This window comes from Ruditapes philippinarum, unplaced genomic scaffold (genome assembly GCF_026571515.1).
Source record: "Ruditapes philippinarum isolate M1 unplaced genomic scaffold, ASM2657151v2 ctg12347_1_1_1_1, whole genome shotgun sequence".
Taxonomy (NCBI): Eukaryota; Metazoa; Mollusca; class Bivalvia; order Venerida; family Veneridae; genus Ruditapes; species Ruditapes philippinarum.
The window spans coordinates 1-13,977 of NW_026860301.1; the positions used below are offsets into that span (position 1 = coordinate 1).

Here is a 13,977-nt window from a genome sequence, read left to right on the forward strand (position 1 = left end):
TTTAATCAAATGATATAAACATTTTTTATGTAAATCCTTGTCTTAAAATTGATTGATTAACATACTTTATGCCCGTTTTGGAAAATGTAGAGGACAATGTTTCCATATACTTACCAAAGGGATATTCAGGCAAAATAGTGACAAAACTATCAAAACGATCTTATGTACTCAAATCACGCTGAAATGACATTTCTTAAAGTTCCAGCATGAATTTCTGTTTAAATTCTACATATTTTGAAGCATAATTATATCTATTTTAGTGAACAAAATTTAGACGCCAATAAAATCACTGAATAGTTTTAAAACAAGTCATGTCACTTGAATAAACCATTGAAGTAACAAAAACAGATATTGTGGATATTGTAGGATCGAAACAAGTCTAAGTCATTCATTTGACATGTTCTTTTACGTTTCCAGATTTCACCGTGACATTTTTTTGTGAAATTCTAGTGCTCTAACCTGACCCACGCGGGTCAAGATAGGAAACCACCATTTTATTCTGTATATCGAGAAAAGTTTTGTTCTTTTGACTGTCTAATGAATTCATTTTCGGAGCATTTACAGAATAATGAATGAAAAATCCAAAACTAAGAAATGAAAATTTTGCCTGTGTCTCCCTTTAAAGTCACATTTAATAAATTTCATAAAAAACTAAATAGCGACATTTCATAAATAAATTGGGTTTTATATCGACTCCACGTCTTATTTTGGTGTCCAAACAACCAAAATGAGTTTTATTAGCATAAAAATAAGTAACCTCATTGTGGCGAAATGGGAAATACGATAACACTTAGTTCGTACACGAATTTTAACATGCAAATGAAGACTATAATCAGCTCATGTATGCGCTACGTCACAGTTTTATAGTTGCTATCCGGAATACAGCATATATGATATTTTCTTGTGCGAACACAGTTTAACCGTTTAAGCTTCACGGTGCACTACGTAAAATGATTAAATTTGTATGAAAACATCCGTTACAATGCGGAAATATACCGTTAAATTAGGACTGCTACTTATAGTCATTTTTGGTTGATTTGATATTGATGTACGGATGATCTGAAGGCGGAGTTTCTCATGCAAACAGAAATTGTTCTTCCCATTTCGCCACAATGAGGTTACCCATTTGTATGCTTATTAAACTCATTTTGGTTGTCTGGACACCAAAATAAGAACTGGAGTCGATATAAAACCCAATTTATAAATGAAATGTCGCTATTTAGTTTTTTATGAAATTTATTAAATGTAGCCTTAAAATAAGAAATGCAAAACAAACTTTCAATATGATACTAAATTCAATATATATATAATAAATTCTATTTTGTTAAATAATTGTAATTTATAACCACTCATTGAGTCTTTTATGCAAGAATATCCCCAAATATTTTCGAATTAAACAAATCTTCCACAGCAGCAAAAAAGACCTCTCGCATGCATCTTTTTAAAGATGAAAACTTGTATAATGTATTAGTGACGCCTATTACGACCCTGTGAATTTCAAAACTAACATGTAGTGTCCAGATTTGACCATCCCTGATCTTTAGGTAACAGATTTATACATTTGTTACATTTGCTGGTGTTGGACAAATTACATGATTATTATTTATGATCCTACTTGTTTTAAATGCGGAATCGTCAAAATTTGTCCCCTTATCATTTTTAACCTGCCTACGTATTTATAGAATAGGAAACGCGATGCATCAAAATCACTGAAAATGATAAAAGTCAAGTCAAATTGTACTCACCAAAGTGCCAGTGTCTGAATTGTATGCAACAAGACGCCAGTGTCGAATTTTACACGACGTCAAGCTAAAACTTTAGTTTATTATTTTAACCAACCATTTTTCTTTCATTTCAGTAGGTAGCTTTTTGTATGATTTGTTTTTATGAATACTACAGAACCTTGTTTAATATGATTCATGCCTGGGAATCTTTATCATACAAATGGGCTTAGTATTATCTCTATAGTTACCTAAATGTTTAATTATAAATAATTCGAAAATAAAAACAAGGAAAATGTAATCTCCTACAGTGAGATTTCATGCATAAATAAATTGCTTTAATCTTAAAATAATGTATTCGTTGAGATGAAGATGTGTGAGATTATATTTGTTTTAGTTTAGTTTTAGAAATGTTGTTATCTTTCTCTATATTTTTCTCACCTAGTTACATGGCACCTTACATCACCGCAATATTGGATATTTTTGAAATAAAAACAACTCTTTAAACTTAAAAATAAAACAACTTTCAAACTTATTTGTAACATTAATATGTAAAAGATGTAATTGTTTAATATTATGTTGCATTGTACATTTCAGGTACAATGTATTAATCAGAAGAGAATGGTTGCATTTCTCAATCATTTTGTGAGTCACACTGCTGGTTTCCTGAACAGGTTCTCATGTGTTTGTGAGGAGAAACTGGAACATTTGTCACACAGAATGCAACAACTTGAAATCACTATGAGTCTTCTTTAGGCTAAGGTAAAGATACTTCTATTTCATCGGACAGAATACATGGCGCATGACATCATGTATATGTAACAGAATCTGAATGATGTAAGATGGAGTAAATCCATGATGTGAGACTTTCTAAAATAAAATTATAATTATTAACATGTGAATAGAATATAGGTCATTGTCAATTTGGCTTATTATGTAAGTTGTAATATACAAGTGTGGTTTTAATTGTATAAACATTTAGTTTCAGACAGGCAGCACATTTGTAAATATATTGTAGTGATTATGTTTTGTTTTGGATCATCAATTTTTAGATTTCATCTATACTTGGATTAGAAAACGTTACAGCAGCTAGTAGCTCTTCCAGCGGACCCACACCAACTACCTCTAATGGCGCCGGAGGCACAGCACCACCTCCAGCGCCCTCTGTCCCAACCAGCACTGAGCCACCCGCTGAACAGGTAAAGATTTAGAATAAAATACTTTGCCAAAACATAGTTCAAAGTTACTACTATTTCATGAATAAATTTTTATTATAATCAAAGAAAGGGATTGTAAAAAGAATAATTTCTTTGTTATACAAATTTTACCAGTTTTATGGCAATTGTTGGCTACATAACCCTCAAGTAGGAGCTTAGGCTGTATAAACTAAGAGTGGTTTAAACTTGACCTTATAACCTTTAAAAATCTATATCACGGGTAATGTACAAATAATTTTACAGAAAAAGGTATCTTAAAATACTATTAATGTACATGTAGATGGAATGTTGCATTCAGCATGAATAAGTTGTTATAGTAACACGGCCAACTGGCTGATGATAAGAGAGCACTTAGTTGGATCTTTATTAATTACCTGTACCACATGTATAAACTGTAGCTATCTCAAGACATAGACCAGTGTTTTACACTTTTTTATTTATACTGGTATTCTCTTGGCTGAAGTTGTCCTGTATTTTCGTCACTCATGCTCAGATTCAGAAGAATTGTATAGGAAAAGTTGTTAGTTACTTGTTGAAACCATTATTATAATAAATGGAGCTGGGCAGTGATTAAATTAATCATAGATCACATGGATGAAATTCGGTTCTAAAGTTTAGAAAATGCACTATTTGCTAAATCTTCTTGTAAAAACATAATTATGAACATAAAACATATGTTGGAGAGAGTTTTTTTTTTGGAGAGAGTTTTATTCCTGACTTCTGATAATTAAGAATAAAATAACAAAAAAAACCTATACATATTCGATTTAGTAAGCAGTAATATGATAGTAAAAATGTTCATTGACATGCAGATTTTATTACATTTCAGCCTACTGGGGATAATGCCCCTCCGCCCCCACAACCTGAGCCTGTAGCAAGCAATCCTGTATCACAAGATCCAAGATTTGTTAAATATTTCAAAATGGTGAAAATGGTATGTAAAATTGTTACTTTAATATCTGAGACCTAGTAATTTTAGAGAAGTGTAAGTTTAATCTAAAATCAGTAGAAATAAACCAGTAAAAAGTGAGTCGAAAAAATAAAGTTGTGCTAGTCTCCCTTGTTATGATATGTAACATAAATTTAACTCACTAGAGGAAGGAGGATATTGAACAAATTACAGAAAAAATAAATTGGAAATTGAACAAATAGTTTGATTTTATTTTGTAGTTTCTTACTAAGCATTGTTAGCTTGACTATAAAGTATAAGGAGAGCTCTGTCTTACTCACCCCTATGTCGGAGTCTATGTATAGGTTTCTGATTATTGTTTTTGTGCAGTAAAATATTTTCATACTGTAACTTCTTAATTTCTTAAAGGATTAACTTTAAACTTCATATACTGTTCCTTTTACCTACATTATATGTGTTAAGGTTCATAACTCTAGCACCAATATTTATGGGATTACCTCCCCATGAATTTATAATTTTTTCTTTAAAATTCCTGTTTTTCTGTTTCATTATTATTTCTTTATTTATTGAGGGATTAACTGCAAACTTCAACTATAAGTTCCTTATCATAACTCTTGCACATATATTTCCAGAATTACCACCCCCTTGAACTTAAATTTTTTCTTTATTTCTTGAGGTATGTACATGTGTACTTGAAAAACACTTTTCAGGACTTGTTTATTAAACTTAATGCTTTTGCAACATTAACATTTTTCATTTCTATTGTACTATTTTCATCAAATACTCTGAACGGATACAAACCTTTTTAACTTACAATATCTGATATAATGATTTACATTTGTTTTATAGGGAGTTCCTGAGTCTGCTGTAAAAATGAAGATGTGAGCAGAAGGGTTGAACCCTGACCTACTAGAGTAAGTAATCTATATAGATATATTGTAACCTTAGTGAAATAATAAGTTAACTCCTATTAAATTATATAAGGAGTTAACTTAAGTTAACCCATTAAAGCATTAAGGTGACAATATATAAGTTGTAAAATTATTTATATTATATGTTTGTATAAAAGTATAGTTTGTAAAATGCTTACATTCCTTGATGCAACTTTAGAAGCAGGTATGGGTAAAGGGTGGGATCGGGTGAGTGGGTTTGACACTGGAACAAATATGACTTAAATTGCTTTAAAGGAATCCGATATGAAACTTCTTTAAGAATTGTTGATTCTACTATTTAAGTATTTATTTCTGCAAAACCTTTATTTCTGCTGTTTGAAGAAGATATTACAAATTTAAAACCTGCAGAAATGTATGCTGTTATATCTGCATTTGTTAAATTTTGGCTTTCCCTTTGAATGTTACATTGCTATATAAATATATATTATTGTTATATGATACAGATTATATCTTATTTCTTATTTCAGTGATCCTGATGCCCCGGCCCCAGCTGGTGGAGCAGATAATGATGATGATGATGATGATGATGACTTTAGTGATGATTTTGATTGACAGGCTTGATTCTATATTTAGGAACAAATTGAATAATATATATATAATAATAGTAACAAATTGAATATGATTTGTACATACAAAAATTTTAGTTTGTAAATAGTGACATGAATTTCATGTAGAAACAGTTTAATTTGTCACTATTTACAAACTAAAATTTTTGTATGTAAAAATCATATTCAATTTGTTACTATTATTATTATATATATATTATTCAATTTGTTCCTAAATATAGAATCAAGCCTGTCAATCAAAATCATCACTAAAGTCATCATCATCATATATATATATATATAAAATTAGTTACAAAGATATTGTGATGTATAACTATGTCAGATGATACTGTTGTATTAGTTGATTTACAAACATCTGACCATTGTTACAGTTATTATACCCCCACAAACGAAGTTTAGGGGGGGTATATAGGAGTCAGCTTGTCGGTCGGTCGGTCGGTTGGTCGGTCGGTCGGTCGGTCCGTCCGTCGGTCGGTCCACATCATGGTTTCCGGACGATAACTAGAGTTTGGAATGAGGTATTGTAATCAAACTTGGTATATAGCAACCTTATGTGGAAACTCTGGTTGGTATTGCATTTGGACCCCCTGGGGTCAAGGTCAAGGTCACTGTTACTAAAAATAGAAAAATGGTTTCCGGACAATAACTAGAGTTAGGAATGAGATATTGTTATCAAACTTGGCGTATAGCAAGCTTATATGAAGACCTTGGTTGGTATTGCATTTGGGCCCCCTGGGGTCAAGGTCAAGGTCACCGTTACGAAAAGTAGAAAAAATGGTTTCCGGACAATAACTTGACTTAGGAATGAGATACTGTAATCAAACTTGGTGTATAGCAAGCTTATATGAAGACCTGGGTTGGTATTGCATTTGGACCCCCTGAGGTCAAGGTCAAGGTCACTGTTACTAAAAATAGAAAAATGGTTTCCGGACAATAACTAGAGTTAGAAATGAAATATTGTTATCAAACTTGGCGTATAGCAAGCTTATATGAAGACCTTGGTTGGTATTGCATTTGGGCCCCCTGGGGTCAAGGTCAAGGTCACCGTTACGAAAAATAGAAAAATGGTTTCCATACAATAACTTGACTTAGGAATGAGATACTGTAATCAAACTTGGTGCCTAGCAAGCTAATATGAAGACCTGGGTTGGTATTGCATTTGGACCCCCTGGGGTCAAGGTCACTGTTAAGAGAAAATAGAAAAATGGTTTCCGGACAATAACTAAAGTTAGGAATGAGATATTGTTATCAAACTTGGTGTATAGCAAGCTTATATAAAGACTTTTGTTGGTTTTGCATTTGGGCCCCCTTGGGTCAAGGTCAAGGTCACCGTTAAGAAAAATAGAAAAATGGTTTTCAGGACAATAACTAGAGTTTGGAATGAGATATTGTAATCTTATTTGGTGTATAGGAAGCTTATATGAAGACGTGGGTTGGTATTGCATTTGGACCCCCTAGGGTCAAGGTCACCGTGTTACTAAAAGTAGAGTTAGGAATGAGATATTGTAATCAAACTTGGTGTATAGCAAGCTTATTTCGAGACCCCAGTTGCGATTACAATTAATTGAAATATTTCTTTGTACACAGTTGATAGTTTGTGTTCAAATTTTTCTTCAGACTACTTTTTTTTCAAAAAGTTAAAGTTGCTGGTGGGGGTATTAATCACCTTCAGTGATAGGTCTAGTTTATTTTGATATATGTGTATTTAGAAAAACAAACACTAATTAAACGCCCCCTTACCCTTTCTCCCTGATTATTTTGAACTTCTCCCTGATGCAGACAACCTTAATTGTTAGCCATATCATTATAAAATAGAAGCATTATTTTTGTTTGCAACATATTTCTTTACCAGTGGTACTACATGTACAGTAATATGTGACCTTCATTCCTAAAGGACCTTGATCTCTTTTGTCAGATTCTCAGAATTTTAAAATTTCATTATAACTGTTAATTTTAAAGGTTATAAAGCTATATCTTATGAAATATTTTTATAAATTTATCAAGAGTAAAATTTTATTACTCCAGTATCATATGGTCAAATCTTGAAAAGAGTTGTAAGATAGAATGTCTCTGTTATTTTATAGATCTACACATGAATATTGTATGCAAACAGAAAAAAATGTTTGGCAACAAAATATTATTCTGCTATTTAAAGTAGGGTTTTATCTGTTTAGCAATACTATCATGTCGTTGCGTAATTGCATGATAGGCAATTTACTACCATGTTTATTTTATACAGGCATTTTGGAAGTATTCAGTTTGAAAATTCAGACAATTATTTTTGAAGTAGATATATAGCATGATTAAGGATCATATTGTTTGTACTAAACAAACCAAACTTGTTTCAGTAGGAATATCATTTTGTAAATTTTGTTATTTGTTATGAGAAATGTATGTAATAATTTTGTTTAAAAAGCAAACTTGATGGATTGTATTGTTGAAGTTGTTAAAGTTGTCACGGTGTGTACAAATGATAAATTACATTAAAAATTTTGTAAGCAAAGTATGAAGTGCTTATCAGTTTACAAGTGTGTTGTAAATATTTATATTGACTAGAGGGACCAGTGCAATACCTTAGTTATTGATCAATATTCATTTATTTTCTTATCAAGATTTCCATTCATTTTTTAAACACAATTTAATGAGAAAGATTGTGTGAAAATAATTATACGATCGTATGATATCTAATTGCTCTTGTTGATTGATAAATCTATAATTTCTGAAAGGCACGTTAACAGAACAGAAATGTGTATTTATTTTATCTTAAATTGCCAATATGTGTTTTATACTACATGTATATTAATAATAGCTTTAAAGCATGTCCTGAAGAAAAAGGTGCTGAATGTGAAATAATTTGTCATAAAAGTAGGAAAATGTAAACAAAGTGGTATTTTGACTGCCATTGAAAATACTTAATCACTATTACTGTACTAATTGCCAAAATGCTCAAGAAGCAAAAAATATGGTTCAGTTATATTGCAAATAAAAAACTTTTTGACACAAAGAATTAAACATTTTGAAAAATAAAATTTTGTTGGTTAAATGAGCCTTTGACATTATCATGATCAGAAAAAGGTTATGTAATAGAAAGAGCACCGAAACACGAGGCTATCTGATTTGTACGAGGGGGCGTAGCCCCCGAGTATAAATCAGATAACCTCGTGTTTTGGTGTTCTTTCTCTTTTGTATCATATTCAAACATAAAAGCACGTTCTCAATATCACAATATGAAACCCCGGCAAAAATGAACCAATGAACGAACATCTGGATATGACATTTCTGTCGCTTTCAATGGGCATGCTCTGGAGTGCGGGTAACTAATACCCGCACTCCAGTTAACGCACTGTGCATGTATATATATAACCCGGACACATTTTCAACAGAAAGGTCTCCAAACTATGATACAATGGAATGTTATTGATTGATAAGGTCCTTAAATCATATATTTGTTTTACCAATGGGATGTCTTCTCTTTTATATTTAAATATTCGTACTGTATTACATAAATATTTCAAAATGTACTTTTATTAAAGCGTTTAAGTTCACTTCTGGTTTGGGTAGGAGAAATTCTTACATAATTATTTGAAAAAAAACAACAGTTTTTAATCATAAAATCATGAATATTGTTTTTGACCGTCTTGATATTTGAAATTATAAATAAATTGATATGAATTAATACATATTTAATGCTTTTTTTCTGTTTGATCTGCTGTTAGTCATCTACGGTTGTGTCATATTATACAATTATTGACTAGTGAGCCATTGAATATATGACTTTCTGCCGGTGAATATCACATCATATTCAATGGCTCACTAGTCAATAATTGTTTTATTATATGAGTCTCAATCTATTTTTAGACTGGGAAAATCCAATTCAGCCAGTGAATATGATTCTACACCCAGTAAATATGATTTTATAAAAAGTTCTGTTGACTACTGTTTGGACCAATGAGATTGCAGCTACATTTAGATCATATAATAAACCTTATTATATGCCCTTCTGAGTAGACTGGAGTTGCCCAACACAGTTGTCAGTATGAGGAGCATATTTTAATTAGTGGCAACAACTCAATTTAACCATTATTTGCACGTGAAAGTACATGTATAATATACCATTGGAAAGATTATTGATTTTTCCGACCAAAAGTCTATTTTCGCACGATTTGCACGTGCAATAGAATTTTAGCAGGACATGTGGTCATGTATACTGGTTGTAAACATGGCTGAGCTGCATTGTGATTTGAGAGAGGAGCAAAGAGCTTATTGCAAATTTCGCGCGTCAAAAATAAAATCGGATCTAGATTTAGTTCATGGAGAAAATGCCCTTCCACGTCGTTCAATTGTTAGATGGTTGTCAATGTTTAAGGAAGATAGAACTAATGTTAAGAATGATACCCGCCCTAGGCGGCTAATTTCCGCTACCTCTCAAAAAGCACTGTCAAAGTCATGGTTGATGAAGATGCAACATATACCGTGGGGGAGTAAAGTGACATATCGGGCCTTGGAGCGTCGTATGTGTTTTTTGTCTTGAAAGAAAAGTTAAAAGTTAGGTAAGTGCGCGCCAGTTGGATTCCGATTTGCTAACTTCAGACCAGAAAAAGGACCGGATTTTAAAAAACCTCGGCCTGTCAAAGGGGATGGAACGTGGCTTTATTTTTTTATGAGCCCGACAAACTAAGTAACAAAATGTGGGAACGTGAAAACAGCGATCGCTCAATTGTTGCTCGACGTAGCAAGAGCGTTAAAATAGTTGTGAACGCTCTATTTTTTTTGACATTGATGGAATTGTGGCCCGTGTTGCTGTGCCTGAGAGGGGTAGTGTCACTAGAACATTTTACCTTGACCATGCTGTTACTGCTGTGGTAAAACGCGCAAAATATTCCATGATAATGCACCTGCGCACCGGTCAGCCTGAGGAGCAGAGAATTGAAGTTTTGCTACATCCCGCCTATGGCCCAGACCCCTCTCCTTGTGACTTACCCGTAGTGCCGCCGGAAGCGCTCTCTACTAGTGTATAAACAGTTTTCCTGGACAATATTTTGAAGGACTCTACTGATAATTTTTCACAGTTATGACATATTTATAAAAACGGGCTGCCGTTGCCACTAATTAAAGCATGCCCCTCATTGTTTTGCCCAGTAGAGTTGACATAGATTTGCCCGGATTTGAAAAGTAGTTTGGCTCGTCAGAGTTGACAGAATTTTTTACCAGCAGAAATGAAAGTAGTTTTGCACACCAGAGTGGAAAATAGTTTTGCCCCTAGCAGAGTTGACTGTAGTTTTGCAAAGCAGAGTTGAAAGTAGCTCTGCCCAGCAAGGTTGAAAATAATTTTGCCCAACAGAGTTGACAGCAGTTTTGCCCAGCAGAGTTAACAAAAGTTTTACCCAGCAGAATTGAAAAAAGTATTGCCCAGCAGAGTTTAAAGTAGTTTTGGCCAGCAGAGTTGACAGAAGTTTTGCCCAGCAGAGTTGAAAGTAGTTTTGCCCCGAAGAGTTGACAGTAGTTTTGCCCCGCAGAGTTGATTATACTTTTGCCCAGCAGAGTTGAAAGTAGTTTTGCCCAGCAGAGTTGACAGAAGTTTTGTCCAGCAAAATTGAAAGTAGTTTTGCCCAGCATAATTAAAAGTGATTTTGCCCCGCATAGTTGACAGAAGTTTTGCCCAGCAAAGTTGAAAGTAGTGTTGCCCAGCAGAGTTGACAGAAGTTTTACTCAGCAGAATTGAAAGTAGTTTTGCCCTGCATAGTTAAAATTAATTTTGCCCCGCAGAACTGACGGAAGTTTTGCCAAGCAGAGTTGAATATAGATTGCCCCGCACAGATGAGAGTAGTTTTGCCTAGCAGAGTTGGCAGAAGTATTACCCAGAAGAATTGAAAGTAGTTTTTCCCCGCACAGTTGACAGAAGTTTGCTCAGCAGAGTTAAAAGTAGTTTTACCCAGCAGAGTTGACAGACGTTTTCCCAACCGAATTGAAAATATTTTTGCCATGCAGAGTTGAAAGTATTTTTGACATAGAGAGTTGAAAGTAGTTTTGCCCGCAGAATTGACAGGAGTATTGCCCAGCAGAGTTGAACGTAATTTTGCCTCGCAGAGTTGAGAGTAGTTTTGCCCCGCAGAGTTTTAAGTTGTTTTGGCCAGCAGAGTTGACAGAAGTTTTGCCCAGCAGAGTTGAAAGTAGTTTTGCCCCGCAGAGTTGACAGTACTTTTGCCCCGCAGAGTTGACTATACTTTTGCATCGCATAGTTGAAAGTAGTTTTGCCCAGCAGAGTTGACAGAAGTTTTGCCCAGCAGAATTGAAAGTAGTTTTGCCCAGCAGAATTAAAAGTTATTTTGCCCCGCATAGTTGACAAAAGTTTTGCCCAGCAAAGTTGAAAGTAGTGTTGCCCAGCAGAGTTGACAGAAGTTTTACTCAGCAGAATTGAAAGTAGTTTTGCCCAGCATAGTTAAAAGTAATTTAGCCCCGCAGTGTTGACAGAAGTTTTGCCCAGCACAGTTGACAGAAGTTTTGACGAGCAGAGTTGGCAGAAGTATTACCCAGCAGAATTGAAAGTAGTTTTGCCCCGCAGGGTTGACAGAAGTTTTGCCAAGCAAAGTTTAATGTAGTTTTGCCCAGCAGAATTGAAAGTAGTTTTACCCAGCAGAGTTGAAAGTAATTTTGCCCAAAAGAGTTGACAGAAATTTTGCCCAGCAGAATTGAAAGTAGTTTTACCCAGCAGAATTGAAAGTATTTTTGCCAAGCGGGGGTGAATTAATTTTGACTCACGAATTTGACAGAAGTTTTGCTAAGCAGAGTTGAAAGTTGTTTTGCCCGCAGAATTGACAGAAGCTTTTCCCAGCAGAGTTGAAAGTAGTTTTGCCTCGCAAAGTTGAGAGTAGTTTTACCCCCCAGAGTTGACAGAATTTTTTATTTTTTTCCTAGCAGAGTTGAAATTAGTTTTGCCCAGCAGAGTTAAAAGTAATTTTGTCCCGCAGAGTTGACTGAAGTTTTCCCCGCAGTGTTGAAAGTTGTTTTGCCCCACAGAGTTGAAATTAATTTTGCCCAGCAGAGCTGACAGAAAGTTTGCCCAGGAATATGGTAAGTAGTTTTGCCCAGCAGAGCTAAAAGTAATTTTGCCCCGCAGAGATGACTGAAGTTTTGCCCAGCAGTGTTAAAAGGAGTTTTGCCCCGCAGAATTGACAGAAGTTCTTCCCAGCAGAATTGACAGACGTTTTGCCCCGCAGAGTTGACAGTAGTTTTGCCCCGCAAGTTGACAGAAACTTTGCCCGGCAGAGTTGACAGAAATTTTGCCCAGCAGAATTAAAAATAGTTTTGCCTATCAAAATTAAAAGTAATTTTGCCCCGAAGAGTTGGCAAGTTGACAGAAACTTTGCCCGGCAGAGTTGACAGAAAGTTTTGCCCAGCAGAGTTAAAAGGAGTTTTGCCCAGCTGAATTTACAGAAGGTTTCCCAAGCAGAATTGACAGACGTTATGCCCCGCAGAGTTGACAGAAACTTTGCCCAGCAGAGTTGAAAGTAGTTTAGCCCGGCAGAGTTGACAGAAATTTTGCCCAGCAGGATTGAAAGTAGTTTTACCCAGCAAAATTAAAATCAATTTTGCCCCGCATAGTTGAAATTAATTTTGCCCAACAGAGTTGACAGATGTTTTGCCTAACAGAATTGAAAGTAGTTTTGCCCAGCAGAGTTAAAAGTCTTTTTGCCAAGCAGAGTTGAACGTAATTTTGCCCAGCAATTTTTTTTCAGAACCTTTGCCCAGCAGATTTGAAAGTAGTTTTGCCAAGCAGAGTTGAAAGTAGTTTTGTCCAGCAGAGATGAAAGTAATTTTGCTCCGCAGAGTAGACTGTAGTTTTGCCCAGCAGAGTTGAATGTATTTTTGCCCCGCAGAATTGACAGAAGTTTTGCCTAGCAGAGTTGAAATCAGTTTTGCCTCGTAGAGTTGACAGTAGTTTTGCCCTGCAGAGTTGACAGAGAGTTTTGCCAAGCAGAGTTTGAAAGTAATTTTGCTTTGCAGAGTTGACAGAGAGTTTTGCCAAGCAGAAATGAAATTAGTTTGCCCAGCAGAGTTGACAGAATTTTTGCCCAGCAGAGTTGAAAGTATTCTTGCCCAGCAGACTTGAAAGTAATTTTGCCCCCTAAATTTGACAGAAGTTTTGCCCAGCAAAGTTGAAAGTAGTTCTGTCCAGCAGAGGTGAAAGTAATTTTGCTCCACAGAGTAGACTTTAGTTTTGCCCAGCAGAGTACGCAGTTCTTTCTAGGAGTTAAACCTTAAAATGCTTATTACTCATATGGCAAAGAATTATAAACCAAGCATTGTTTGTGATGTACAAAGATAGTTATTCCATAGTTACGTACGTAGTATGTAGGAAACATTTAATGTTCACTATTCCGATGAGAAACTAAGGGCCATCATAAACGCCTATATAAAATGTTTTATTCTTATCATTCTCATATATAATTCATGATCGGGTGTGCGTTGGTCCAAACACTAAGGGACTTAGAATGATGAAAACGCAATAAAATCTGAAAATGAAATATTGAGAAATACTGATAAAATAAAATGAACATTTCTTTTTCCCGTATTTTCACGGTAAAAAATATTTTACACTTCAGTGAAACA

At 34.5% G+C, this 13,977-nt stretch overlaps 1 long non-coding RNA gene across 1 annotated transcript; it reads left to right on the forward strand.

The window, feature by feature from the left end:
- Positions 1-2,321: 2,321 nt before the first annotated feature.
- LOC132759608 (uncharacterized) lies at positions 2,322-4,763 on the forward strand. The gene is made up of 4 exons (XR_009629746.1): positions 2,322-2,483; positions 2,774-2,920; positions 3,768-3,872; positions 4,698-4,763. It is a non-coding gene; the product is annotated as an uncharacterized LOC132759608 (long non-coding RNA).
- The last annotated feature ends 9,214 nt before the right edge of the window (positions 4,764-13,977 follow it).